Raw genomic sequence first — 26364 nt, 5'->3', positions numbered from 1 at the left:
CAGTTAAAAATAATCAGCAGTGAGCTTGCACAGTCATTGGATCATTTGAATAGTTGGTGTCAGTAAACAAATCTTTTTGTTTTGTAATGTTCCCGTGAAGCATCTTGAGACATTTTAAAGGCACTAGGTAGTTTGTTGTTGCCAATGCATCAAAAAATTTTGGAGTCTTCCGAGAGAGTTGCTATATCATTTGCCTTGCCTTCATTGCACCAGCACCTCAATGTTATTTTCCTCATTTTTTTAAGTCTTACTATGTCCCTAATACTTGCATTTTTCTGTTTTCTTTTATTGTACTTTGCTTTTTGAATCACATTTTTATTTTTGCTACCATCTACTTTCTCTCTGTTGCCCGGTCTAGGTTCATAGTTGCCCTTGTGTTTTTAATACAGTGAACTTTCTACATTATATCAGTACCTAAACTTCACAACTACTTCACTAGTTGTAAATTATTCTGGGATGCCCATAGGTCATGGAAGGTTCAATATAAATTCAGACTTTTCTTGCTCTCTCTCTGATTAATGCATCTTCTCATTTTGACAGCTAATATTTTGTTCAATTATTACTAGCAAAGGGATCACATTCTTAATGGGTGGCATGGTGGTCAGCGATTAGCACTGCTGCCTCACAGTATCAGTGACCTGGGTTCAATTCCACCTTCCAGTGACCATTTGTGTGGAGTTTGCACATTCTCCCTGTGTCTGCATGGGTTTCCTATGGGTACTCCTGTTTCCTTCCACAGACCAAAGATGTGCAGATTAGGTGGATAGGTCATGCTAAATAGCCAAGTGTCCAGGGATGTGTAGGTCAGGTCGATTAGACAGCAGAAACGCTGCCACACAGCGACCCCTATCTCCTAAACTCCTGCTAGCCAACAATGGCTCTTGTCAAACAGCATCTTGGTTTTAAAATTCTTACCTTGAATTCAAATCCCTCCCTGCTATCATCCCTCCTGATCTCTCTAATTTCTAGTCTCGCAGTCCCCTGAGAATTCTATGTTCATCTAACTCTGGTCTCTTGACGCCCCTAATTTTAATCAATCCACCACTGGCTTGGTTTGAACCTTCAACAGTCTACATTCTGGAATTTCCTTACTACACTTTTGCATCTCTCTCCTTCACTTTTCTCTTTTAGGCCCTTCCTAATTTACTTTATTGCTTAAGCTTTTGGGTTGCAGGCATAGGGTAGAAGGGTGGGTCTAGTTTGAATGCTCTTCAGACGGTTGGCATGGGCCCGATGAAACAAATGGCTTACTTGGACACTGGAGGGATTCTATGATTCTATACTCAGACCTCAGACTTGATACATAGAAAACAAGAGGACAGATTATGCTAGAGAGAAGCTGGAGTCAACACTGCATGTTCATCCATGAGATTGTGTGTAGGAGAGAATGAAACAGCTGGAAGGATGGAACATGGTGCATGTTATTTATCTGATATGATTTACAAGAGGATGTATTCACCTCCTTAAGCCAATATTGCAGCAAACCGAGAAGAACAAGGGTGCAAATCGATGTGATGCTTTCTACTGTCGAAGAAAATAAAATCTGTGTCAAGGTATTGCAGGGGTGGGGTAGAAAGAGAATATTAGAAATATTTGAAGGAAGGTGGAAAATATTGTGATTTAATTTGTGAATTATTAGCGACTTAAAAAATCAGCATGGTAATATTTCCATTTTGGAATGAGAAGATTATGGATTCATAGAGCCATTTACTATAGAGGATGCAATTTGACCCATCATCTCCTTGCCAACTCTACACACAGTAATCCCGTCACTCCCATACCCACACTCTCATTTTAGGTTGCACATTTTATTTCCTGCAAGGGCCCAACCAACTTGCTTTTGAAATGGTTGACTGCTTCTGCTGCCAACACCCACATAGACGGCCACACATTATTTAAATTCATATACAGGACATGGGCATTGTTGTCAAGACTAGCACTGGTTGATAATCCTCAATTTTCCAAGAGATTTTTTTTAACCACTATAATCAGTGTGGTCACTTCCAGCAGTGACATCACGTTAGGGAGTTCAGGGATTTTGGTTTTGTGACAATGCAGAAAAGTCATGATGGTGTACTACTTGGGAGAAGACTTGCAGATATAAGGAATCCCACGTGACACAAATAATTTCCTAGAATTGCGATGGAAGGAATGTCCTTACAGGAAGGAGGAATTAAATTAAATTAGTATCATTAATAATAACAGAGCAGAGCTTAGGCCCCAGGTATTCACAACACGTAGGAATGATTTAGAGGAGGGAATCAAGTGTAATATTTCCAGGATTGCTGATGACACAAAACAGGATATGAGTGTAAGTGGAAGGAAAAAAAGAAAGAGGCTTCAGTTTACTTAAGACATGTTCATAGGGTGGCAAATGAATGACGCCAAGATGCAGTGTAACATGGATAAATATGAAGTTGTCCACTTTGGGATGGAAAAAAATAGCAAAGTATTATTTAAATGATAATAGATTGGCAAAGGTTAACGTATAAAAGAATCCTGGGTTTCCTTGTGCAGTGGTCAGTGAAAGCAAGCATAGAAGTGCGGCAGGAAAGCTGGAAAGCAAATGGCATATTGATCTTAATTGTTAGAGGTTCTGAGTGCAGGTGCAAGGTAGTTTCACTGCAGCTATATTATGAAGAGTTAGGCAACTAAACATAAAATGAAGAAAAATATGATAGAATGTGGGAGAGCAAGAAGGGTGTCATCAATGGTCACCTCTGTCCTGACTTCCATAAGGGATCAGTGCATAACAACATTTGCCATAGCTACCTATATGCCTGGGGTTAAATGAATAAAGTGGGGAGATGAGCAGCGAAATAAGACAGAGATAGTAGGAACTGCCGATGCTGGAGAATCTGAGATAACACGGTGTGAAGCTGGATGAACACAGCAGGCCAAGCAGCATCAGAGGAGCAGGAAAGCTTGACGTTTTGGGTCGGGATCCTTCTTCAGAAATGGGGGAGGGGAAGGGGATTCTGAAATAAATAGGGAGACGGGGGAGGTGGATAGAAGATGGATAAAGGAGAAAATAGGGTGAGAGGAGACAGACTGGTCAAAGAGGCTGGGTTAGAGCCAGTGAAGGTGAATGTAGATGGGGAGTTGCGGGGGCGATAGGTCAGTCCAGGGAGGACGAACAGGTTGGGGGGGGCGGGATGAGGTCAGTGGGTAGGGGATGGGGTGGGGCTTGAGGTGGGAGGAATGGTTATGGAGGCAGGGACTAGCTGGGCTGGTTTTGGCATGTAGTCGGGGGAGGGGAGATTTTTGAAGCTTGTGAAGTCCACATTGATACCCTTGAGCTGCAGAATTCCCAAGAGAAATATGAGATGCTGTTCCTGCATCTTTCGGGTGGCATCATTGTGGCAATGCAGGAGGCCCAGGATGGACATGTCGTCCGAGAAGTTGGGGGGCAGGAATTGAAATGGTTTGCGACTATGAGGTGTAGTTGTTTGTTGCGAACACAGCATAGGTGTTCCGCAAAGCGGTTCCTAAGCCTCCGTTTGGTTTCCCCGATGTAAAGGCAGCCACAACGGAAACAGCGGATTCAGTAAGCGAAATAAGACAGTTGGATGGAAATGAGGGGAAGATCAAGCCGAAGAGGTTGATCAGGAGGGCACGGCAGAAAGAAAGAAAGATTGGTGGTGGGGCGGGGTGGGGAGATGAATGAGGGATTTTGGACAGGCCACAACTTGAATATTGTGCAGAGTTTGATTTTGTTACTTAAAAAAAAGATATACTTACCATACAGGATGTGCAGCAAAGATTCATCAGATTCATTCCCTCGATGGCAGCTTTGTTATATGAGGAGATATTAGGTCCACTGGGCATGTTTTCACTGGAGTTTAGAAGAATGAGATGAAATGTATAAAATGCAAGATGGGGCTGAACAGACTAAATGCAGTGCTGATGTTTCCCCATGGCTGGGGTCGGGGGGGGGCAGAAAACCACAATTATGGGCCATGGCCTCAGGATATGCAATAGGTCATTTCTGAGAGAGAAGAGAAATTTCTTCACTCAGACGGTAATAAACCTGCAGAATTCTCCACCACAGAATGCCATGGAGGCAAAGTCACTGAAAATAGGTAAACTTCTATGGGGAGAAAGCAGGTGTATGGAATAGAGAAAAATATTCAGTCATGATCATGTTGAGTGGCAAAACAGGTGCAATGAGTTGAATGGCATAGTCAGGTTCATATTATTAAAAATGTGTTGTCGTTTGGATGAGGTGTTAAATCAAGGGCAGTATTGCCTATTAAAGTGGACATAAAACATTGTGAGAGCCTATCAAAGAACAACAGTTTTTCCAGTTTGCCAACCAATCTTAGTCTGTCTAACAATATCACCAAAAATAGATTACCAGTCATTTGTCTCACATTTGTTTTGTGAACCCAAATGAAAATTAGCTCCCCTGCTTACCTATACAAAATGCAAAAGAGAGTTTAAAGGCAGCAATGCTTTAGATTTCCTAAGGATGTGGATGATATGTTTTTAAATGGAAAGCTATATTTAAAATAGGCGATAAAGTTTATTGCCAGAGTTAACTAGTGAAGTCAGTGAAGAACAGTGATGAGAATTCTATTTTAGAGATTTTTTTTAGAATCATAGAATTCCTGCAGTGTGGAAACAGGCCCTTCAGCCCAACAAGTCCACCAACGCTCAGAGCATCCCACCCAGAACTGCCCCCTACAACCCACCTAATCAACACATCCCTGAACACTATGGGTAATTTAGCACGGCCAATCCACCTAGCCTGCACATCTTTGGACTGTGAGAGCACCCAGACAAAACCCACGCAGATGCTGGGAGAATGTGCCAGCTCCACACAGGCAGTTGCCTAAGGGTGGAATCAAATTTGTGGGGAGGTTTTTCTGTGAACAGGGAAGATTTTAAAATCTACGGTGTGATTAAGACATAAATGAAAAACATAGTGACAGCTCAGGATAGGCAATATTTATAGTCAGAAATAAACTGACACAAATCTTTGTGTTACAAATAGAGAGATAATATCCCCAGTTGCTTCAGTTTTCCAACAGAAATACCATTTGTGAAAGATAGGGAGATTTAATAAACACAGACTTAAAGCCTTTATTCTTCATGGTCAAGACCACTTCTGGCCTACATTCAATATGGTTTACAAAGGAAAAATGAAATTTAAAAAAAAATCAGCAATACATCAAGTTTCATTCGATTAATTTCTAATGATTCAGCTTTTGCTGTGATAATAATGATAAAGTTATCAGCACTCCTCTGTTATTGCTGGGTAAATCAAAAGTAGCCTTTGGCAGGTACTCATGTACAACCAGACTTGAAAAGTCAGATGTTATTTTCAGAGATACCCTGCTTCTTCACATAATGTATTGTTCCAATCTTTGTCAATAGACCTCAGTAATTTCAGCTCCACGGCTTGACTTTAGGGTTTAAAGTTTTGGTAAAGATTTGTAGCTTGGGTTGTGGGTTGTGGTTGCTCACTGAATTGGCTTTCTCATGCAGACATTTCATCACCATGCTAGGTGATATCATCAGTGGAGCCCCTGATAAAGCAATGTTATTCTACTCCGCTTGGAATTTATACTGTCTGGTCTGTTGTGGTGATTAGTGCCATTTCCAGTTTTGATCTATATGTTTGTGGATTGCATTACAGGTGCAGAACTATGCCTTGAGGGATTCCTGAGCATGTCCATCTTTGGCTTGGGCTACAATAGTTACTTTGTCCCAGTTAAACTGATGGCTTTCATTGTCTGAGCATACCGATATTACCTCTCCTTCATATCAGTACACTCAAACAATGAAAGCCATCAGTTTAACAGAGACAAGGTAACCACAGTTACCCAAGCCAAACATTGACATGCACGGGAATTCCTCAGAACATAGTTCTCCACCTGTAATGTAATCAACAAATACACAGAATTGGGTTCCATGTACAAACCCATACAGATCAAAATCGGAAATGACACTACTCACCATAACGGACCAGACAGTAAAAATTCCAAATAGAGTAGAATAACATTGCTTCATCAGACGCTGCACTGATGATGTCATCTAGTGTGGTGATGAAATGTCTGAATGAGAACAAGCCAGCTCGGCAAACAAGTCAACAACCTCATGGCCTTAGGGTACTTCCAAATTAAACAGAGCTGGAAATGTTCACAGTGACTGAATATTTAGTAGTAGAGTATTTATAATGACATGTTAGTAGTGCACTATAGCCTTTCAGGATCTGAAGAATTAATTTTACAAGCCTGGAGTCTCATTCTCTGGGTAAAATAAGGTGTGAACATGAATAAATACAGTTTTTTTTTCCCATATGTTCCCTCATTCCATTTGTATTTTTAAATTTATATTTTATTTTTGCTGCATGATTGAAATGTAAATTTATATTTCTAGCTTTTTTTACTTCCTGATTAACAACGCATACCTCAGCAAAGATATTTTAATTTGATTGGTTCAAGGATTTCACTGCTGTTTGCAGTATTCAAAGGTGCAAAGGATTTCCTCTGGAAGGCACTGCTCTGAAAGAGATGTCGGACTAAGAGAAATTCCTGATGACAAATCTACTAAATGATTCTGAGCAAAATACCAGAATTAAAGGCCAAAAGCAGTTTCTTCCTCTACTGAGAACAAAATCTAGGCCAGTGTCTTCAAGTATAAAATTTTTCAACATATTCATTACTGGAATCTTATTAATTAATGCTAGTCTTAATATCATGTTGACACAGATCACAAAGACTTGTAACTGTATTAAATCAATCATTACATGAGAAAAATTGCCTGTGCTGATCGTTACAATGCTGGAATACTAATATATCAAATTGATTGAGGATGAAAGAAAAACATTTTAGCCAGAATGAGACTTTGCTGGCTGCAATCCACAGATTATGCAACATTGTGACCTCCAAAACAAATCTCAATAGTTTATGGGTACATTAGGCTACCTCTTTAAGACTGTACCAGTAGTTCCCTAAAACACCACATAGCTGCCCTATAGAGTTAAAAAATTTACTGCTTTCTTGCAATTTGTCCAATCAGCTCTCATATCCCATCATTCATCCACAGGGACAGAAATACTATTTTTAAAAATCAAATGCAAGGAATTGAACTTCTAAGTGTTAGACAGGCCCTTAGAAGACCAAGTGGGATATATGGATTTTGTAACTTGGTTACTCTTTTAAAAAAAACAAGAAAATTTAAGGGAAATACAACAAATTTTGCTTATATTTTTAACTGCGGCAGTCAAAAGATACAATTCAAAAAACGATAATCTGGAAAGGCATATGTTTTACATTTGTGCCACTGTTAAATTTAAAAAGGCGCATAAAGCCAAAATATGAGAAATAACATGTGCGCAGTACATGGACTACTGCCTTGCATACAAATCACTAGATGACAGTGAATTTTACATAAGATATTGTCTATCACATACCCCATCTGCTTGTGTGATCACACTAGCTGCTATAGCTACTTCTGTCATCTTTTTCATCTTCAAGCAGTGCCTCTGCTGTTACTACTTTAGTTGATGGGTCCAAAAATCACCACTCCAGTGCACTGCAGGATCTTTGTCAGGGACGTTGGTGTCAAAGGATCCTTTTGAATCATCAACAAAAGCTGACAATTTTTTTTACTCCAAATGCACCATCCCAGGCAGGTTTATGAATGGCATATTTTGTTTCCTATTTGAAAAGAAAAACAAAAACATGAAAAGCATTGTATAAACAGTCACTTCTCAAACAACAACTATAATCCTTCCCAGTTCTGGAGTCTTAAACAAGTCTGCATCAATGTTCGTTAGGCGTCACTTGTAGTGTGCAAAAATCCAAATTGGGGTTCACTTATCAGGCTTTAAATTTCTTAGATCTACACAAAGGTTATTGTCCCATTCACGTTATGAATTTTATTAATTTGATTTCTTCAGTTTTCTTTCTAATTAAAATGAAATTCTGTATATTTTTGCTTCAGTTAAATGAAGTGAAAATGAATAAAAATCCAAAAGAAATAATCTCAAATATAATATACAATATTCTATAGCAATTAAGTTTATTCATTAGAATTAAGAAATGACTTCAAGGAAGAATCAAGTTTTTCAGAGTTAAAATTTATTCATTTACAGTGGATTCTACCTAATCATTCATTTGATTGTCCTTTTCGATTTATTGGACACAAATGTAATGATCATGCACAAAAGTGAAAAAAAACATATAAAATTGCATTTTTTAAAAATACAGCATTGATCCCTGTTAATCCTTGACACCCTAAGTAAGAAAGGCAACATTATATTTGGTCAATAAACAACTGAACCCCTCAACAATTAAAGGAAATTAAAACTTTAAAGTAAATTTTGAAAGGAACTTTCTCTTATCAAAGGCTAATTTTAAGAACAGAATTGTACCTCTTGCATGTCTTGTTCCATTACTCATTCATAAACAGAATAATGCAATGGTTGATAACAATAATCAGGGTTTGTCTTGTAAAACTACTTGAACTGCTTGATTCGAGCAGCGGGAGTAGTGAAAGCCTGAGTTGGGGGCAGCTGGGAAGATAAGGTTTTGCTATAAAAGCTTACCTCGTGATTCGAGCGGTGGCAGTGGTGACAGCACAAGCCGGGAAGTGAACTATTATATTTGGGCCTTGTCTTAAACCCAAAACACTACATGTGTAGTGTCTCCCACCCATCTTCCTCCTCTAACTTAAAAAAGACTGTGTGGAGGGTCGGTAAGGTAAGTTTTTTTTATTATTTTGGCAATCTAGAGTAGAGAGATTTATTTTTTTCCTTTCTTTGGGGTGGAAGCTGTTGGAGGGAGGAAAGTATCAACTAATTTAATTAACGTTTTATTATAAATTACATAAATTAATAAAGTAATTAACTAAGCAGAAATGGCTGGACAGGTGATATGTTGTAGCTGCATGATGTGGGAGCTGGCTGATCCCAATGGGAACTGCAGTGACCACATCTGCAGCAAGTGCTGGTTGCTTTTGGAATTTCAGCTCAGAGATGATGAGTTGGAATTGGAGCGTCAAACACTGTGGCACATCTGGGAGGGGAAGAAGTACCTGGATGGTTTGATTCAGGAGGCAATCACACCTGGTAGATTAAGTAATTCAAATTTGGTCAGTGGCCAGGGACAGCAGGGTTGAATGTAAGTGAGGCAGGTAGAGGGATCCTGCAGTCAGCAACAGAGGAGCCGCAGGTCTTGACCTTGTCTAACAGGTACGAGTACTTGCTCCCTGTGTGGATGAGGAAAAAAGCTGCAGGGAGGATGAGCCTCCTGGCCACTGCACCATGGTACAGGAGGCTATTCAAGAGGGGGAATCAAAAAGACAAGTGGCAGCTGCAGGGGATTCTATAATTAGGGGGATAGATAGAATCCTTTGTAAACAGGATTGAGAGTCCTGCATGGTGTGTTGCCTGCCCGTTTCCAGGTTAAGGGATATCTCTGAGCGGCTTGAGAGGATATTGGAACAGGAGGGGGAGGGTCCAGTTGTTGTGGTCCAAGCTGGAACAAACAACATAGGCAAGACTAGGAAAGAGGGCCTGTTCAGAGATTATCAAGAGCTAGGAACTAAATTAAAGAACAGGCCCTCAAGAATTATAATCTCCGGATTACTGCCTGTGTCACACGCTAATTGGCAGAGGGACATGAGAATAAGAGAAGTAAACACGTGGCTAAAACAGTGGTGTGGGAAAGAGGGATTTCTTTTTGTGGGGCACTGGCATCAGTATTGGAACAGGAGGGACCTGTACCGCTGGACAGTCTCCACCTGAATCGAGCTGGAACCAATGTTATAGCAAAAACGGTAAATAGGCTGGTCAACAGGAAGGGAATGGTGAAACTTGCTCCAGTGGGAAACAAAACAGCAGGTTAACGTTCGCATTGATGGATTCAACTAAGTGGAAAAATATGAAAGAAATGACAGGGAAGGGAAATTCAGGGAGGTTATTAAAGTCTCCAGCACAGAGACAAATAGGACAAAGTCTTTGGAAAAGGCTAGCAACCAAACACTGGAAAAACGAATGAAAATGAGAAGAGGGAGGGTTAATTCTGGACTGAAGGTGTTATATCTGAAAGCATCTAGTATAAAGAATAAGGTAAGTGAGCTTGTGACGCAGATCGAAACTGGCAGGTATGACATGGTAGGCATCACGGAGATAAGGATACACACCCTATCGAAAAAATAGGCAGGTGGACAGAGGGGGTGGGTTTGCCTTACTAGTGAGAAATGAAATTAAATCAATAGGAAGAAACAAAGTAGGGTCAGAGGATGTAGAATCTGTGTGGGTAGAATTGATGAACCGCAAAGGTGTAAAAACCATAGTTGGCGTTGTGTACAGGCTTCCAAACAGCAGTCAAGAGCTGGGATGCTGAAGACATCAGGAGACAGAGAAGGTGTGTAAGAAAGGCAAAGTCACAGTGATCATAGGGGATTTTAATATGCAGATGGACTGGGAAAATCATGTTGGTAATGGATTGCAAGAAAAGGAGTTTGTGGAATGTCTACGAGATGGCTTTTTTGGAGCAGCTCGTGGCGGAGCCCACAAGAGAACAGGCAATATTGGAATTGGTGTTGTGCAATGAGGTAGACTTGATAAGGGAGCTTAAAATAAAGGAACCCTTACGAGGCATTGATCATGAGATGATAGAATTTACTCTGCAATTTGAGAGGGAGAAGATAGAATCAGAGGTAACAGTATTACAGCTGAATAGAGGTGACTACAGAGGTATGAGGGAGGAGCTGGGTAGAGCTGACTGGAAGAGGACCCTAGCAGGAAAGACAGTGGAACAGCAATGGCAGTAGTTTCTGGGAGTAATTCAGGAGACGCGGCAAAAATTGATCCCTATGAAAAAGAAGCATAGCACAGGGAGAATGAGGCAACCATGGCTGACCAAGGAAGTCCGGGATAGCATAAAAGCAAAAGAGAAAGCACACAATGTGTCGAAGGGCAATGGGAAACCAGAGTACTGGAAAGCTCACAAAAACCGACTGAGGACAACAAAAAAAGAAATAAGGATGGAGAAGGTTAAATAGGACGGTAAGCTAGCCAGTAATATAAATGAAGATTGTAAGAGTTTCTTTAGGTATATAAAGGGAAAAAGAGTGGCAAAGTGGACATTGGGCCACTGGAAAATGACAGTGGAGAGACAGTAGTAGGGAACAAGGAAATGGCTGAGGAACTGAATAACTACTTTGCATAAGTCTTCACAGTGGAAGACATGAGTATTATCACAAAAATTCAAAATTCAAACTTGCAGGTTAAGTCAGTAGTCAGGAAGGCAAATATTCTGAGAGGACTTGAATATAAAAGCAGGGATATACTAATGAGGCTTTATTAGGCTCTGGAGTAACATTTGGAGTAACGTGTCAGTTTTGGGGCCCATATCTCAGGAAGAATGTACTGGACCTGGAGTGGGTTCAGAGGAGGTTCACGAGAATGGTCCCAGGAATTGAATGCTTAACATATGAGGAACATTTGAAAACTCTTGGACTATACTCATTGGAGTTTTGAAGGATTGGGGGTGGGGGATCTAATTGAAACTTTCAGAATACTGAATGACCTGGACAAAGTGGACATTGAGAAGATGCTTCCATTGGTAGGAGTGTCTAGGACCCGAGGGCACAGCCTCAGAGTAAAGAGAAAACCTTTTAGAATGGAGATAAGGAGAAACTACTTCAGCCAGAGAGTGGTGAATCTATGGAATTCACTGCCACAGAAGGCTGTGGAGTCCAGGTCATTGAGTACATTTAAGACTGAGATAGATAGTTCCTTGATTATCAAGAGAATCAAGGGCTACAGGGAGAAAGCAGGAGAATGGCGTTGAGGAAATTATTACCCTTGATTGAATGACATTGCAGATTCGGTGGGCCAAATGGCCTAATTTCCGTTCTTATGTCTTATGGTCTTCAAACAATTGCTGGAGATTTCCAGTTATGCTCATATTATTTGTTAGAAAACCCTTTTCACCTTCTCTCTTCTAAAAACATTGCCAACAACTTGAATGATTACTTTAAGTCAGTGCTCACAAACATTTCCTTTACTCACAGCTAACTGGTCTCGAGAAAACTAAACTGCAAAACATTTGCCTTCATTCTCTACTTTCTCATTTTAAATTGGTGGTCCCAAGTTCTAAGCTATCAATAATAAATTCACTTGTTAGTAACTCATTGTTTTAACAATTATAAATACCTAAATCTGAGGGAGATGGAGCAATAGTGCCAATGTCACTGGACTTGTAAGCCAGAACCTTTGGTAAATGTTCTATGGACATAGGTTCAAATGCCACCATGGCACATGCCCAATAAAGGAATGGGCAGTAAATGCTAGCTTAGCCAGCAATGCCTAGAATCTGTGAGCAAATAAATGTCCTTTACAAGTTTATATTTCTCCATCGAATCCAAGTAGATTGGGAACTGCCCAGCTCAAGAATCTCCAACATTCACTGCTCTCTGAATGTCTTTCTTAATGTGGTTGCACACGGTGGAAGAAGAAAACAAAAACCATGGAAGGAGGGCAGTTGCCTTTTCATGGCTGTTTTGGCTAGCTCCAGACGCAATGCACCTAGGAAATTCCCCTCCCTGGTGTGATGTGAAAATGTCAAGAAAGGTAGAAAAATACAGAGAGAATTTAAAAAAAGAATCAAAATCTCAATATTGACAAAACTTTTTCTGATTTACCCCTCAAGTTTTAAATGGTGATTTGAGAATCTCTCCATTGAGCAGCAATTCCCTTACTTCCATGCATTTACATCTCACTCAAGTCCCAACTCATTAATATGACACTTCCAATTCTCTTGCCTTCTCGGAAAACCTAGTTGGCACAAATGCCGATCAGAGCGGATACCTTATGGCTGCATTTCATAGAAGATATGTTCTAGCCATTGTCCAACTGTTTCTTCACAACAATGTCCCTCATATCTTATTACTGCCACCAGCCTAAACATTTTATCAATGTCAGTCAGCATCAACAAACCATAAACTTCAACATATCATTGTGCATGCTCTCAGACCAACTTGCAAACCATTTAAGCCCTTCCATAATACTCTGTAGCTTAAGGATGACTACTAAGTGCGTGCTTTGACAAGACCTCTTTGCACATAGGGACACATACACATTCTATGCCTTTTTGCTTTCCTTCTTAGCACTTACTCATGCACTGATTGCAATAATGATTTACAGGCTGGTAAAATTTGTGCGGTTCACATTGTTTTGTTAGTGCACAAGATCAGAGTCCTTAAGTGGTCAGTTAGACGTGGCTAACCTTGGTGGCTTCCATTGCTTTTTAATGTAGAGAGAAGGGCAGCCAGTTTGCCACGATTAAAGCAAATGACCATGTGTGAAAGTCAAAGAGGAGAAGTGCTTAGTGGAATGAGACGGCCTAGAGTCAGTCACAAGATATCACCACATTTAGTCAATGGGCTGAAAGGGGGTGGGGGTGGGGGTGGGGGTGGAGGAGGGGATAGGTGTGGGAGTGACAAGGTGTATCAACTGACTGAGTAGGAAGTACAGAGGACAGGAAAGTTCAGTAGTTCGGTAGGACGAGGAAGGTGAGAGCTGTTGAGTGGAAATGGTGAAAATGCAACAGTGAGAGTCGTAGCAGATGACCCTTACTGTGATATGTGTGCATTGGCAGAGTTAGAATAAGTGGTTGCTTTGTGAATGTGAGATAGCAGAGAGAAGAAGATGGCGGCAGTTACCCCTGCAGAGCATAGAAGCTCGATGACCTTCTTCCTGCACTGCTGAACATTCCATTTTACCTGAGATATGGCCTTGTCCTGGGATGCCATATATACTCAGGTTTGCTTGGATTGGTAACGTAATCTCCTGTGTCAGTCAGCACATCTGTTCACCACCCCTTGTCCACAATGCAGGGTGTGAGTTTTCCTTTCTTCTGGGCTATTTTCTGAAACTAGATACTCAAACAACAGTGCAAGTTGTTCCTGGCTGGCAGTATCTGAAGTGGTGTACAGATGAGCTTTAAAAATGTTGTCAATGGTATGAAAGCCTATATGGTTCCAGCAACAGAAAGCACTTAGACTATAAGACCATCATACAGAGTTATGCAGAAATCAGGCATAAGCTGTCAGCTTCCAAATAAGTACAAAGTGAGTTTGTGCAAAGCAAGTAAGCTCACAGCCATAAGATGCAGTCTGTTGCAGATGTAGGAGATGCCTGTATGCCCCTATATGTAAAGCTGCACGTGTTCCTGAACTCCAAGGTGGAGTGTTGATGGGCTGAAGTGATCGGCGTGTTGATTCACAAGGAGCCTTGAAAATGTGATGAGGTGGTTTACCGCTGTTAACCACGCACGCACAAAGGGTTGAGGAGGATAGCAGCCATGGAGCATATAAGCCATTGTGGCAAAGACACAATTGGATTATGTCTGAGACACGAAATTGTCAAGCACCAGCTGCCAGGTACCCACTCTTATTTAACACAAACGGAATTTGCATTGGCTAGCTCTTCAGGAAAGGACAGGAAGTATAGACCATATGATCCTAAGACATAAGATCAAAAGTAGGCCAACAGGTCCATTGAGATTGAATACAAAGCAATGAGCTCATGGCTGATAATGGAGCCAGCATGGTAATGATAAAATTGGAGCAATTCACTATCCTTTGATCTAACTTATCGAGTGGCTGATACTTCTGCCTGCCAGCTGTTCTAATGCTTATTTGTGCATTTTGACAAATTCATTCATGGCCAAGAACATGGGATCACTTTTTGCCTGGACCTGAGCAGGTGTCAGGTCTCCAGTAGTCCTCTGAGTGCCAGAGACTGGGGCACGTTTTTGTCAGCCAGCTGTGAAGATATGTCACGGAATATGCTCATCAGAGTGCAGTCCTGAGTCTAAACCAGACAGAGTACTAATCAAGCTGGTAGAAGGGTCTGGTGAAGCTCAAGGACCGCAACTTTCCTCCCCGCAGTGGTCGAGAACACCCTTGTGTGTCTGTTGTGAAAGTCTGGTTGGTGTATCCACTGAGGTTTAATTGACTCACTGTTAGAAGTGTCGCTGAGGGTCTCTGGAACTAGCTTCTTCCAAGTAGAGGCTCATTGGGTGTTCTTTGTGTCTTAAATAGCATATAACCATCATTTGTTCCCAGGCACGCACGTGCAAATTGGCAGAGGGAGGCGAGTATCAGGGAAGTAAACACATGGCAAAGAGAGTGGTGTGGGAAAGAGGGATTCCTTTTCATGGGGCACTGGCATCAGTTCTGAGATGGGAGGGTTCTATACCACTGGGATGCACTCCACTTGAACAGGGCCAGGTCCAGTGTTCTGGTGAAAAGGGAAAATAGGGTGGTTAGTAGGACTTTAAACTAGTAAGTAGGGGGGAAGGGAGAAGTGAGCGTAGAGGGAGAATAACAATTAATGTAAGGCGAAGCAGCAGGTTAGCAGGCAACAAGGAAGCTTCAAATCCATTGAAAATTAGGAAAAAAGTTAAAGGAAAGGAGAACTCAAGAGCTGTTAGTTATGGAGGTAATAGGGCCAAAAACAAAGCGCAAGAACTGTCATAAGGGCACTTTATTTGAATGCTTGGAGCATTTGAAACAAGGTGGATGAGTTGACGGTGCAAATCATGGAGAATAGGTATGATTTAGTGGCCATTACAGAGACATGGTTACAGGATGGTCATGACTGAGAGTTAAATATCCAGGGGTGTCAAACTGTTCGGATGGACGGGCAGGAAGGTAAGGGAGGTGGTAACAAAGTGTGGAGCTGGATGAACACAGCAGGCCAAGCAGCATCTCAGGAGCTTACGTTTCGGGCCTAGACCCTTCATCAGAGAGTGGGGTGGGAAGAGGGAACTGGAATAAGTAGGGAGAGAGGGGGAGGTGAACCAAAGATGGAGAGAAAAGAAGATAGGTAGAGAGGAGAGTATAGGTGAGGAGGTAGGGAGAGGATAGGTCAGTCCAGGGAAGATGGACAGGTCAAGGAGGTGGGATGAGGTTAGTAGGTAGGAGATGGAGGTGCGGCTTGGAGTGGGAGGAAGGGATGGGTGAGAGGAAGAACAGGTTAGGGAAGCAGAGACAGGCGGTGCTGGTTTTGGGATGCAGTGGGGGGAGGGGACGAGCTGGGCTGGTTTTGTGATGCAGTGGGGGGAGGGGAAGAACTGGGCTGGTTTTGGGATGCAGTGGGGGAAGGGGAGATTTTGAAGCTTGTGAAGTCCACATTGATACCATTGGGCTGCAGGGTTCCCAAGCGGAATATGAGTTGCTGTTCCTGCAACCTTCGGATGGCATCATTGTGGCACTGCAGGAGGCCCATGATGGACATGTTGTCTGAGGAATGGGAGGGGGAGTTGAAATGGTTCGCGACTGGGAGGTGCAGTTGTTTGTTGCGAACCGAGTGGAGGTGTTCTGCAAAGTGGTTCCCAAGCCTCCGCTTGGTTTCCCCAATATAGAGGGAGCCACACCGGATGCAATGCATACAATCTGCCATATTGGCAGATGTGCAGGTGAACATCTGCTTGATATGGAAGGTCATCTTGGGGCCTGGAATAGGGGTGAGGGAGGAGGTGTGGGGGCAAGTGTAGCACTTCCTGCGATTGCAGGGGAAGGTGCCGGGTGTGGTGGGGTTGGAGGGGAGTGCGGAGAGGACAAGGGAGTCGCGGAGAGAGTGGTCTCTCTGGAAGGCAGACAAGGGTGGGGATGGAACAATAGCTTGGGTGGTGGGGTCGGATTGTAGATGGCGGAACTGTCGGAGGATGATACGTTGTTTCCGGAGGTTGGTAGGATGGTATGTGAGAACGAGGGGGATCCTCTGAGGGCGGTTGTGGCGGGGGCGGGGTGTGAGGGATGTGTTGCGGGAAATGCGGGCGATGCGGTCAAGGGTGTTCTCGACCACTGCGGGGAGGAAAGTTGCGGTCCTTGAAGAACTTGGACATCTCGGATATGCGGGAGTGGAATGCCTCATCCTGGGAGCAGATGCGGCGGAGGCGGAGAAATTGGGAATAGGGGATGGAATTTTTGCAGGAGGCTGGGTTGGAGGAGGTGTATTCTAGGTAGCTGTGGGAGTCAGTGGGCTTCAAATGGACATCAGTTTCTAGCTGGTTACCTGAGATGGAGACTGAGAGGTCCAGGAAGGTGAGGGATGTGTTGGAGATGGCCCAGGTGAACTAAGGGAGGTGGTGTTGCCCTGAGTTTTAAGGGTGATATCAGGGCAGTAGTGAGAGATGATATAGGTTCTACTGAAGAAAATGCCGAATCTATTTGGGTGGAAATTAGAAATAGCAGGGAGAAGAAGTCACTGATCGGTGTGGTCTATAGACTACCAAATAATGACATCGTGATGGGGTGGGCAATAAACATAGAAATAGCTAATGCAATTAAAAATGGTACAGCAATTATCATAGGGGATTTTAATCTACACATCAATTGATCAAACCAGGTCAGTCATGGCAGCCTTGAGGAGGGGTTCAAAGAATGCATCAGCGATAATTTCCTTGAACAATATGTAATGGAATGTACGAGGGACAAAGCTATCCTAGATATAGTCCTGTGTAATGAGACAAGAATAATTAATTATCTCACAGTTAGGGATCCTCTCGGAAGGAGCAATCACAGTAAGTCGAATTTAAAATACAGATGGAGCATAAGAAGGTTAAATCCAGTACCTACGTCCTGTGCTTAAACAAAGGAGACTATGAAGGAATGAGGGGGAAGTTAGCTAAGGTAGAGTGGGAGCAAAATCTTTATGGTGGGTCAATTGAGGAACAGCGGAGGACTTTGAAAACGATTTTTCACAGTGCTCAGCAGAAGTATATTCTAGTGATAAGAAAGAACTGTAGGAAAAGTGTGATTATTACGGGTGAATCCCTTTTTAGATATTTTCATGATGAAAATACGAGCAAGAATTTCTACCACGAAGATATTGTTGCTACCTTTCTTATATTTTTATCTTCCCAACCTAAAGGGCATCATTTAACTCATTTTCTCAAAAGAGTAGTTATGAACCTTCCTATACTTAACAACCCACCACTGAGACTTGTATAAGAAGCATCACTAAAAACAATGTGTTTCATGCTCCTGACATTTCCTAATAATGGAAATTTATAAACACAACGCTCCTTTTTTTTCAATATTTTGTTCACCTGAATAATATTGTCAACCTTGGGAATTTTCAATTCAAAAGTGGGATCTGATCTTGCTTAGGTGCTCAGTTAATTCAGCTGTCCAACTAGACAATATTTCCATCAGAATTTTGGAAGCAGTTGTATCTTTTTGTGAAGCCCTACAAAAATAGAAACAATGTGTTGGTTTATGGGGAAAATGCAGGATATTGGCATCAAATTAAAACGCACAAGTTGGTGCAGACACAATGGGTTGAATGACCTCCTTCTGCAACATAATTCTGTGATACTTTGACTAACTGCAATGGGATTACCATTTTAAACATAGTAAAGTGATGCAAAGTGACACCAGGTCCATACTGCCTGATTTCTAATCCGATGGACTTACAGACCTCTAACACGTAACTTCTAATTTTGAATTCTCCCTGAAACCAATTTATATTTTCACGTTCATTGCTCCCACATTCCAAAAATTCATCTATATACATCATAATGATACGTGAAAGCTGCCTCCCATGGTGACAATAAAATATGACAGGATCTGCTTTCAACTGGAAACAGCTTAATTTTAATAAGCTGGACCTCACTGAGAACCAGCATACTCCAGAGAGAACATTTATGCTATATACACAACTATTTAACTTCCCGAGTGGCCCCACCACATGTAGCATCTCTTTTGGAGGGTGATGAAGCACTTCCCATTTAAGCTGACTTCTTTGCAGATAAGCGGATGCAATATCAATTAATCAATATTCTCAAGTATCTGTTGCCAACAAACCTAAAAAAAACTTTAACATTAGTTTAACATCAAATCTACACATATGACATAATGCTTCAATTTTTTTTCAAAATCTCATACTGGTAGCCTGCTTTATCCTAATAAGTCCAATCAGGAGACATCTTATCTGGGTATGTCTGTCATCCATCTGGTACCTCTGTGCCCGTCCCAAATTTTCTCCAGCTTTGTAATTCTTATCATTTGGCAGCTTTTATTAGCTTGTCTTTTAATTTATTCATAATCATTAAGACTTTACAATCACATAGGGGTCTGCTATTGATATTCTTGGTTCTGCACTAAATTCGCTATCTTGTCTTCTATCTCTATATATTCGTTACTGTATGATCTTCCCCCCAATTCAAAATGATTCGTTTTAATGGTTTGTGATATTTCCTAAGTGGTAAAAGGCTGCAGATCTTTGCATAGAAACATCTAGGTGCCTCAGTACATGAATCACATAAGATTAATATACAGTACAGGAAGGAATCAGGAACCCTAATAGAATGTTATCAGTTTTTAAAGAGGATAATGGAACACAAAAGTTATGCTTCAACCATAAAGGACACTGGTGAGACCTCATCTGATGTACTGTATACAATATCAATCCTGTTATTAGGTGGAAATGTATTGGTGAAAACCAGAGAAGCTCTACTAGGCTCATTTCTAAAATGGGCAAGTTGTCTTATGAAAGAAGCTTATACAAGTTAGGAATACATCTGGAGTTTAGAAGAGTAGGTGACTTGACTGAAACATATCATATCCTGAGAGGTCTTGACAGACTGCATGTGAAAAGGATGCTTTCTCTTGTGGAGATTCTAGAAAGAGATGATGCTGTTAAAAATAAGGGGGCCACCCATTAACTAAACAGATAAGGAGAACTTGTCTTTTGGAGATGGTCGTGAATCTTTACAACTCTCTTCCTCAAAAGGGAATGGAAGCAGCGCCTGAATATTTTTCAAGTAAAGGTAAATAGATTCTTGACAAGCACAGACGTGAAAGGTTATTGTGCGCAGGCAGAAATGCAAAGTAATCAGGTCAGTAGTGATGCTACTGAATAGAAGAGCAGAGTCAAGGTGTTTGTGATTTTCTCCTGCTCTAATCTGTATGTTCATATTGCCCCCTCTGGTGCTAGTGCTCACATACTGAATTTACATTCAAATATATGGAATGAGTGGGGTTTTTGTCTCATGAGCTTGCCGAAAGCAGGAATAGGCCATTCAGCCCCTCAATACGATCTTCTTTTCAGAGATAATGCTATGATTTAATACACAGCTGAAGAATACTTCATTTTTCTGTTTTTTGGTCTATAGCAAACCAAGGAAAACATGTTCCTTTTCTGAGATAGTAGGAACTGCAGATACTGGAGAATCTGAGATAACAAGGTGTTGAACTGGATGAACACAGCAGGCCAAGCAGCATCAGAGGAGCAGGAAAGCTGACGTTTCGGGCTTAAACCCTTCTTCAGAAAAGTCAGTGATTGAGAGAGAGGAGGATCAGCAGCTGTTCTTTTTCTGATGGTTTCCATTCATTTTCTCCACTTTGGTATCACCATTTTTATTTATTTTGTACCCAACATTCACATGGAAAAATATTAAATTCAGCTCCATCTTCAAACTTAGTTGATATTAATGTGAGGGTTTTCAGTTGTGGCATCTATAGTTATCCTTGTTGCTTCTTGCATCTGTTTGGAAGATGATAAAAACTTGGGATATGGTCGCATGTAGCTCCATTTTCATTTTTTGAAATTATAAGTGCAAGTTTGGTGCATTCTCATAAAATTACTCTTATGCCACACCTAGTAACATCATTAAATAATTTATGGTGAGAGTCACCACATTAACGGTGGCGGCACTTGCAGTCGATCTTTGACATGATCATGGCTATTCAATGAGATTGGGATCCCTCTCTCAGGATTAGTTTCACTGCTGCACTTGGGAATATTATTATTATTCACTAACACTGTAAATTTTTAAAACACATAAAATCGCTTTTAAGTGTGTTAGCGAATGAGTGCGTATGGAGTTCGTGAGTAGGGTGAGGGAGACATGGTGGCAAGGTGGGTAAGATGTTAGCTAGATAGGGTGGTAAGGTTGATTTGAAAAGGAGTTGAGGCTCAGGTAAGGATGGTTAAGAGTAGGTAGGAAGATAGCTGGAAGGTCAAAGTCAGTGGCTGAGAGGGAGGAGGGCCAGCAGATGTTCTAATGTAACCCAGGAGTTAGACATGGTTTTAATTTGTCTAATGTTTCTGAGGTAACGTTTTTTCAACTTCCATTGAAATAGTTCCAGGTAGCAATATAAAATTCAAATGAGTGTGGTGAATAATAATGGAAAACCAGACGTTTCTTCAGACCAGTTTTGAGAACTGTTATATTTTTCAGACTTCCAAATCTTTTTTATTTGCAGGATAGGATAAATTAGCCCAAAGGGAACTCTCTTCTTAGAAAGAAAGAAAGAAAAACAGATGTCTACTAGTTAGATAGCAATATTGCACAAAATTGCACAAATATTGTTTGTCATTGCCAAGGCCAAGATCACCAGAGGACAGGTGAGAACTATTTGAGGTTCAATTACACTGCTACTTCAATACACAATGGAGGACTGCCATCTGTGATAGTCTTGTAACAGTAATCCCTCTAATACCTGTACTTGCAAAAGCTCAACTGATATACAGATTATTTTTATCTATAGTTACAAAACTGGTTACTTGAAAGAACTGCTGTACAATATGCTGTTTATTAACAGTGTTATTTATGTTCTTTTTCCACATTACAACTAGTTAATCCTATATTGGCTGTCAGTTGCACAGGATTCTACTTCCAAGCTCTTTATCTCCACTTTTACACAGTGAGCGTCTGATTCCAAAGTATGAAGGTTTAAAACAATACTCTTGTCTGGTGACCTTTGGGGCCTGCTTATTCTGAAGGGTAGTTAGTAGGGAAAAATGCCAATGCTACAAACTGGAAAATGAGTTCTACAAATACCTACGCTGTTAAAGTATGGTTCAACATCTTGAATTGCATAGCCTTCACCCAGCTGTCTTACTTACTTTAATCAAAATCATACTTTCTTCATAAAACTTTTAAAATTGCTCTATATCACTTTTAAACCCGAAAATTACAGATGGAGCAATAAAACTCAATTTGTCCCCATACAACATGTCCCATTCAATATAAAGGAGCAGAGGAACAAAGGCAGGTCACTAACCTGTTGAACCTGGTCAGCCATTCAATCAGACCACGGCCGATCACATACCTCATGCCACTTTCCTGCAATATACCCCTTGATGTCATAACTCTCCATAAATCTTTCAATTTTTGTCTTGAACATGCTCAATAATTCAGCTTTCAGTGCCCTTTGGGTTGGAGAATTCCAAAAATTCATCATCTTCTGAGCGAATAAATTCCTGGGTGGCATGGTAGCTCAGTGGTTAGCACTGCCATCTCACAGTGCCTGAGATCCAGGCTCAATTCTAGCCTTGTGTGGTGTTTCCATGCTTTCTCTTTGATTGCATAGGTTTCCACCCTGTACTCCAGTTTCTGCCGTTTGCTCCGGTTTCCTCCCACAGTGCAAAGATGTGCAGGTTAGGAAGATTTGCCGTACTAACTTGCCTTGCAGCGTTCAGGGATGTACAGGCTAGTTGATTAGCCAGGTAAATGTGGGTTAAATGGATGGGGTGGGGGGTTTTGGGTAGGATGCTCTTCAGAGGGTCATGACAGACTCAGTGGGCTACATGGCCTCTTCCTGCACAGTTGGGATGCTATAAACTGGAAAGCAGAAAAGGCTTTAGCAAAATAAGTTCTACAAATACCTACACTGTTAAAATATGGTTCAACATGGGATTCTGTGATTCATCATCCTCCTATTCAATGACCTTTCCCTTAATCTGAGGTTATGTCTGCTGGTTCAGAGATTCACTAGTCAGACAAAACATATCTCCATCCACCTGCTCATGTCCTGGAAGACATCTGGAATTTTCAATTGTGTAAGAACTTTACCTTTTTTTAATCTTTTTGCATTTTGCATTTGTCGGTTAGCTCAGTTGACTGGACAGTTGGTTTGTGATACAGCGATGGCAAGGGTGTGGGTTCAAATATTGCGCGAGGTGAGATTACCATGAAGGGTCTCCTCTTCTTGGCCTCTCCCTTTGCCTGTGGCGTGGTGACACTCGAGTTAAGAGCACTACCAATCACCTCTTCCACTAATGAGACAGCAGCCATATTGTCCGGTAGGGCTGTGGCCTCTTTATCTGTATTTTTGATTGTGGACTGGTACAGAAAAAGAACTGTTTTAAAAACCAAAGACTAAAAAAGGGATTACTGCACTTTCACTGCACTGCGGGCTACTGACATTCATTGTTAGAGCTGTTTTCACTGCTGTTTATTCAAACAGTGGGGAGAGGTTACTGCAGACAAGATTAAGCCAGCATGAATGTGTAAGAAGGGCGATTGGTGCAGCAACAAATAACTGTTGGACTGTGGAATAGTGACCAGTTATCATATGGCAAAGGCATTCTCCCTGCCAACAACTGTGATTGGTTCCCAGGTCGCTGAATAGCTTGTGGATGTGAACATGATGATCAGATGGCTTCTAAACTTTGGATAGGGAGGTATTGTTTGTTTCTATGCAGTTAAAAAAAACAAGTCTGAAGAAAGCCAGAGATAGTAGAAACTGCAAATGCTGGAGAATCTGAGATAAAAAGGTGTAGAGCTGGATGAACACAGCTGGCCAAGCAGCATCAGAGGAGCAGGAAGGCTGCTTGGCCTGCTGTGTTCATCCCCCTCTACACCTTGTTATCTCTGAAGAAAGCCAGTTTATTTTCCCTGGCAAATTGCCATAAACCATGGCTTTTAACCAATAAGTCAAAGATTTTATAATTTTTGAACCAGTCCCACCCTGCTTTCTGCAAGGAAATGAAAAACACTTGTTGACGAGAGAGATGGATGAACAGTAAGACCTGACAAGCAAGATGATCATCTCACAAACCCTGCGGTCGGGGCAGACAAACTGCTTTCTCAGTTTTTCCCTAAACCCACAAACATCAATGTTTTTTTGCCTGTGTCTGTCTGTTCGTAGGTAACAAGGAAGACTTATGGGATTAGAAATTTAACCAGCAGGCATGCACGTCGATTGTTCATAATTGTTTACCTGTAGCTAAATTCCATTTACTTGTACTAAGTAGTAAATCTTGACAAGTACACAAACCTGATCCAGGCTTTCTATCAACCTGGAACTAAAAGGAAAGGTAAACTGGGGAATTTGCATACTTTTGTAAAACCTTTGGCTTTTATGATGGCTCTGGTAATAGCCAGCCTTTATTTCTAGTCTGCTGCCCCAGTGAGGTGTGACAATGCAATCACTTCTTGTTCTTTGATACTTCAGAGGATAGAGCCAATTTCTTCACACTGTCTTCATAAAACAATCCTGCTGTCCTAGGGGTTAGACCGCTGAACCTCCATTACATTCTCTCCAAAATCAGTCAATCCTTTCTTTGATAAAGAGAAAAAAACATACATAATACTCCAGGTGCAGTCTCACCAGAAGTCTGTACAATTTCAAAAAAACATTTTTACTCTGTACTCAAATCCTCTTGCAATGAAGACAAACATATGGTTCTTTTCATAATTGCTCACTGCACTTGCAGCTTTTCTTGACTCGTGAACAAGGGCACCCAGGTCCCTTTGGACATTAGCACTCGTCGACCTCTCAGCACTTAAGAAATATTCTACCTTTCTGATATTACACAATTGTAATATTCCTAATATTTACAACATAAATTCCAAGTCAGGCATACAGCCTGAGGGCAAAACCTTCCAAATTGAAAATTGCAGAAAGTGCAACAGCAGTAAACTTTTCTCTAAATACCATGTTACATTCTGAGGCTCCCCAATACAATTTCAATATTCTTGATGTTCACAACATACATTCCTTGTCAGACATATAGCCTGAAGTGTTCTACAGTTTCATGCCCCTCAGGGTACTCTGGTTGCAAGGCCATAGACAGCAATCTTTTCTGGCTGTGTCTCCACAGCGACTGCCCCATGTTTTCATGTGTCGCTCAGCCTGCAGTCCTGCATCTTGGAATGGTCCAGATCATAACACCCAGTCTGATTCTGTTGGACTTGCTGTGTTTACCCAGAACATTCTATTTTTATTTTTTTAAAACAAGCAATCTTTTCCTTTAGCCATCCTTTTACATCATTTTAACTTTTGATGGAGAAATTTATTTTGAGTGTTACTTGTGTACTTGGGAGATAAAAGTATCACAACAGCTGATTGGAATACTCATATGTGGAGACAATTAAATCAAATTATTTTGAGATTATCCTTTGCCCTTTTTAAAACTGTGGTTAATTTGGAGTTATTTTTACAGAGATTATGGAATTTAAAATGGTATTTATGCTTGGGTGGCATTCAGAGGTAGCATAAAATCATGTCTTTATATATCTGTACAATTTCAACAAAAATTCTAAATTACTGCATTAACATTTCTAGGGTGTCAATTCCCATATGCAAGGTAATGTTTACAGCAGCACAAGAAATACTAGTTTTGTCATCACATCAAGAGTCCAATAATTTGTAACAATCCAAACCACACACACAGAAATTCAAGTCTTTTTTTCGCATAAAAATCTATCCCGATCACTGAGAGATTCAACAGTAGAATTTGTCATCCTGGCAAAGGTTGCTGTAGCAAATCGAGATTCGTGAAGTCATAGCTTTACAATGTATAATTTATATTTCAATGAATATGGAATTGATCCCCAATTTCACTTGATCGCTTACCTTTTGTGTAGTAATAATGACTATGAATATCATCGCCACTTATAATGACATGACCTTCTTATCATGTGCAGTATTTGAAATCGGAATAGACTGCATACAAGTGAAAACATATAATTGCAGACTTATGAAACATATAACTATGTATTTATATAAAGCCCCTAATGTGCTTGATCAAACCATTTGTCCATCATATCTGTTCAAGTCTGCCACCCTTAAAGGAGACATAAATGGGCAATATCATGGTGTGTATATTAAACACTTTGTATCCAGTATGTTCCTAAAGAAGACCCTCCTAACTGCTCACGATCAAAGAGAAATGAGCATATACCTGTTAAATCACAAACAATCAGTTCACAAAGTCCATTAACATAAGTTTGATTTTATCAGAATGCAAATTAGGAAACAGGGAATTATAATATCCAGTCAAATAAAACAATATTTTTTTAAAAAGCTACCAATTCACCAGTGGGAGTTAACAGAGACTAACTCATCAACTCACTTCATTAATTGCAATTTTGGTCAATGTAAAATCTTCCAGCCTTTCTAGAGGTCACAAATATTATTTCTACCAATAAATGCTAAGAAACTCACAATAAACTGAAACAATTCGGAGGAAAATATTTCAGTCCACTTGTAGAATTACCTATATAGAGATGCAGATCCCTATAGGTGACCAAACAGGTAGATGAGAGTAAACCGGTTGATGCGGTGTATATGGATTTCAGCAAGGCGCTCGATAAGGTT

General features: G+C 40.9%; 1 long non-coding RNA gene across 4 annotated transcripts in view; it reads right to left on the bottom strand.

Annotated features, from left to right (window-relative positions):
• LOC132210636 (uncharacterized) overlaps nucleotides 1-26364 on the bottom strand; it is a 305286-nt gene that overhangs the window by 205837 nt on the left and 73085 nt on the right. For 3 of the 4 annotated variants that reach the window (XR_009446784.1, XR_009446786.1, XR_009446787.1), the window contains exons 3-4: nucleotides 18081-18220; nucleotides 7421-7667 (exon numbers count right to left, since the gene is read on the bottom strand). This is a non-coding gene — a long non-coding RNA (uncharacterized LOC132210636). The remainder of the gene's footprint in view (nucleotides 1-7420; nucleotides 7668-18080; nucleotides 18221-26364) is intronic. The other variant, XR_009446785.1, reaches the window with a different exon arrangement.

This window comes from Stegostoma tigrinum, chromosome 16, assembly GCF_030684315.1.
Source record: "Stegostoma tigrinum isolate sSteTig4 chromosome 16, sSteTig4.hap1, whole genome shotgun sequence".
NCBI classification, from domain to species: Eukaryota; Metazoa; Chordata; class Chondrichthyes; order Orectolobiformes; family Stegostomatidae; genus Stegostoma; species Stegostoma tigrinum.
This window is presented reverse-complemented; position numbering and strand designations above follow the sequence as displayed.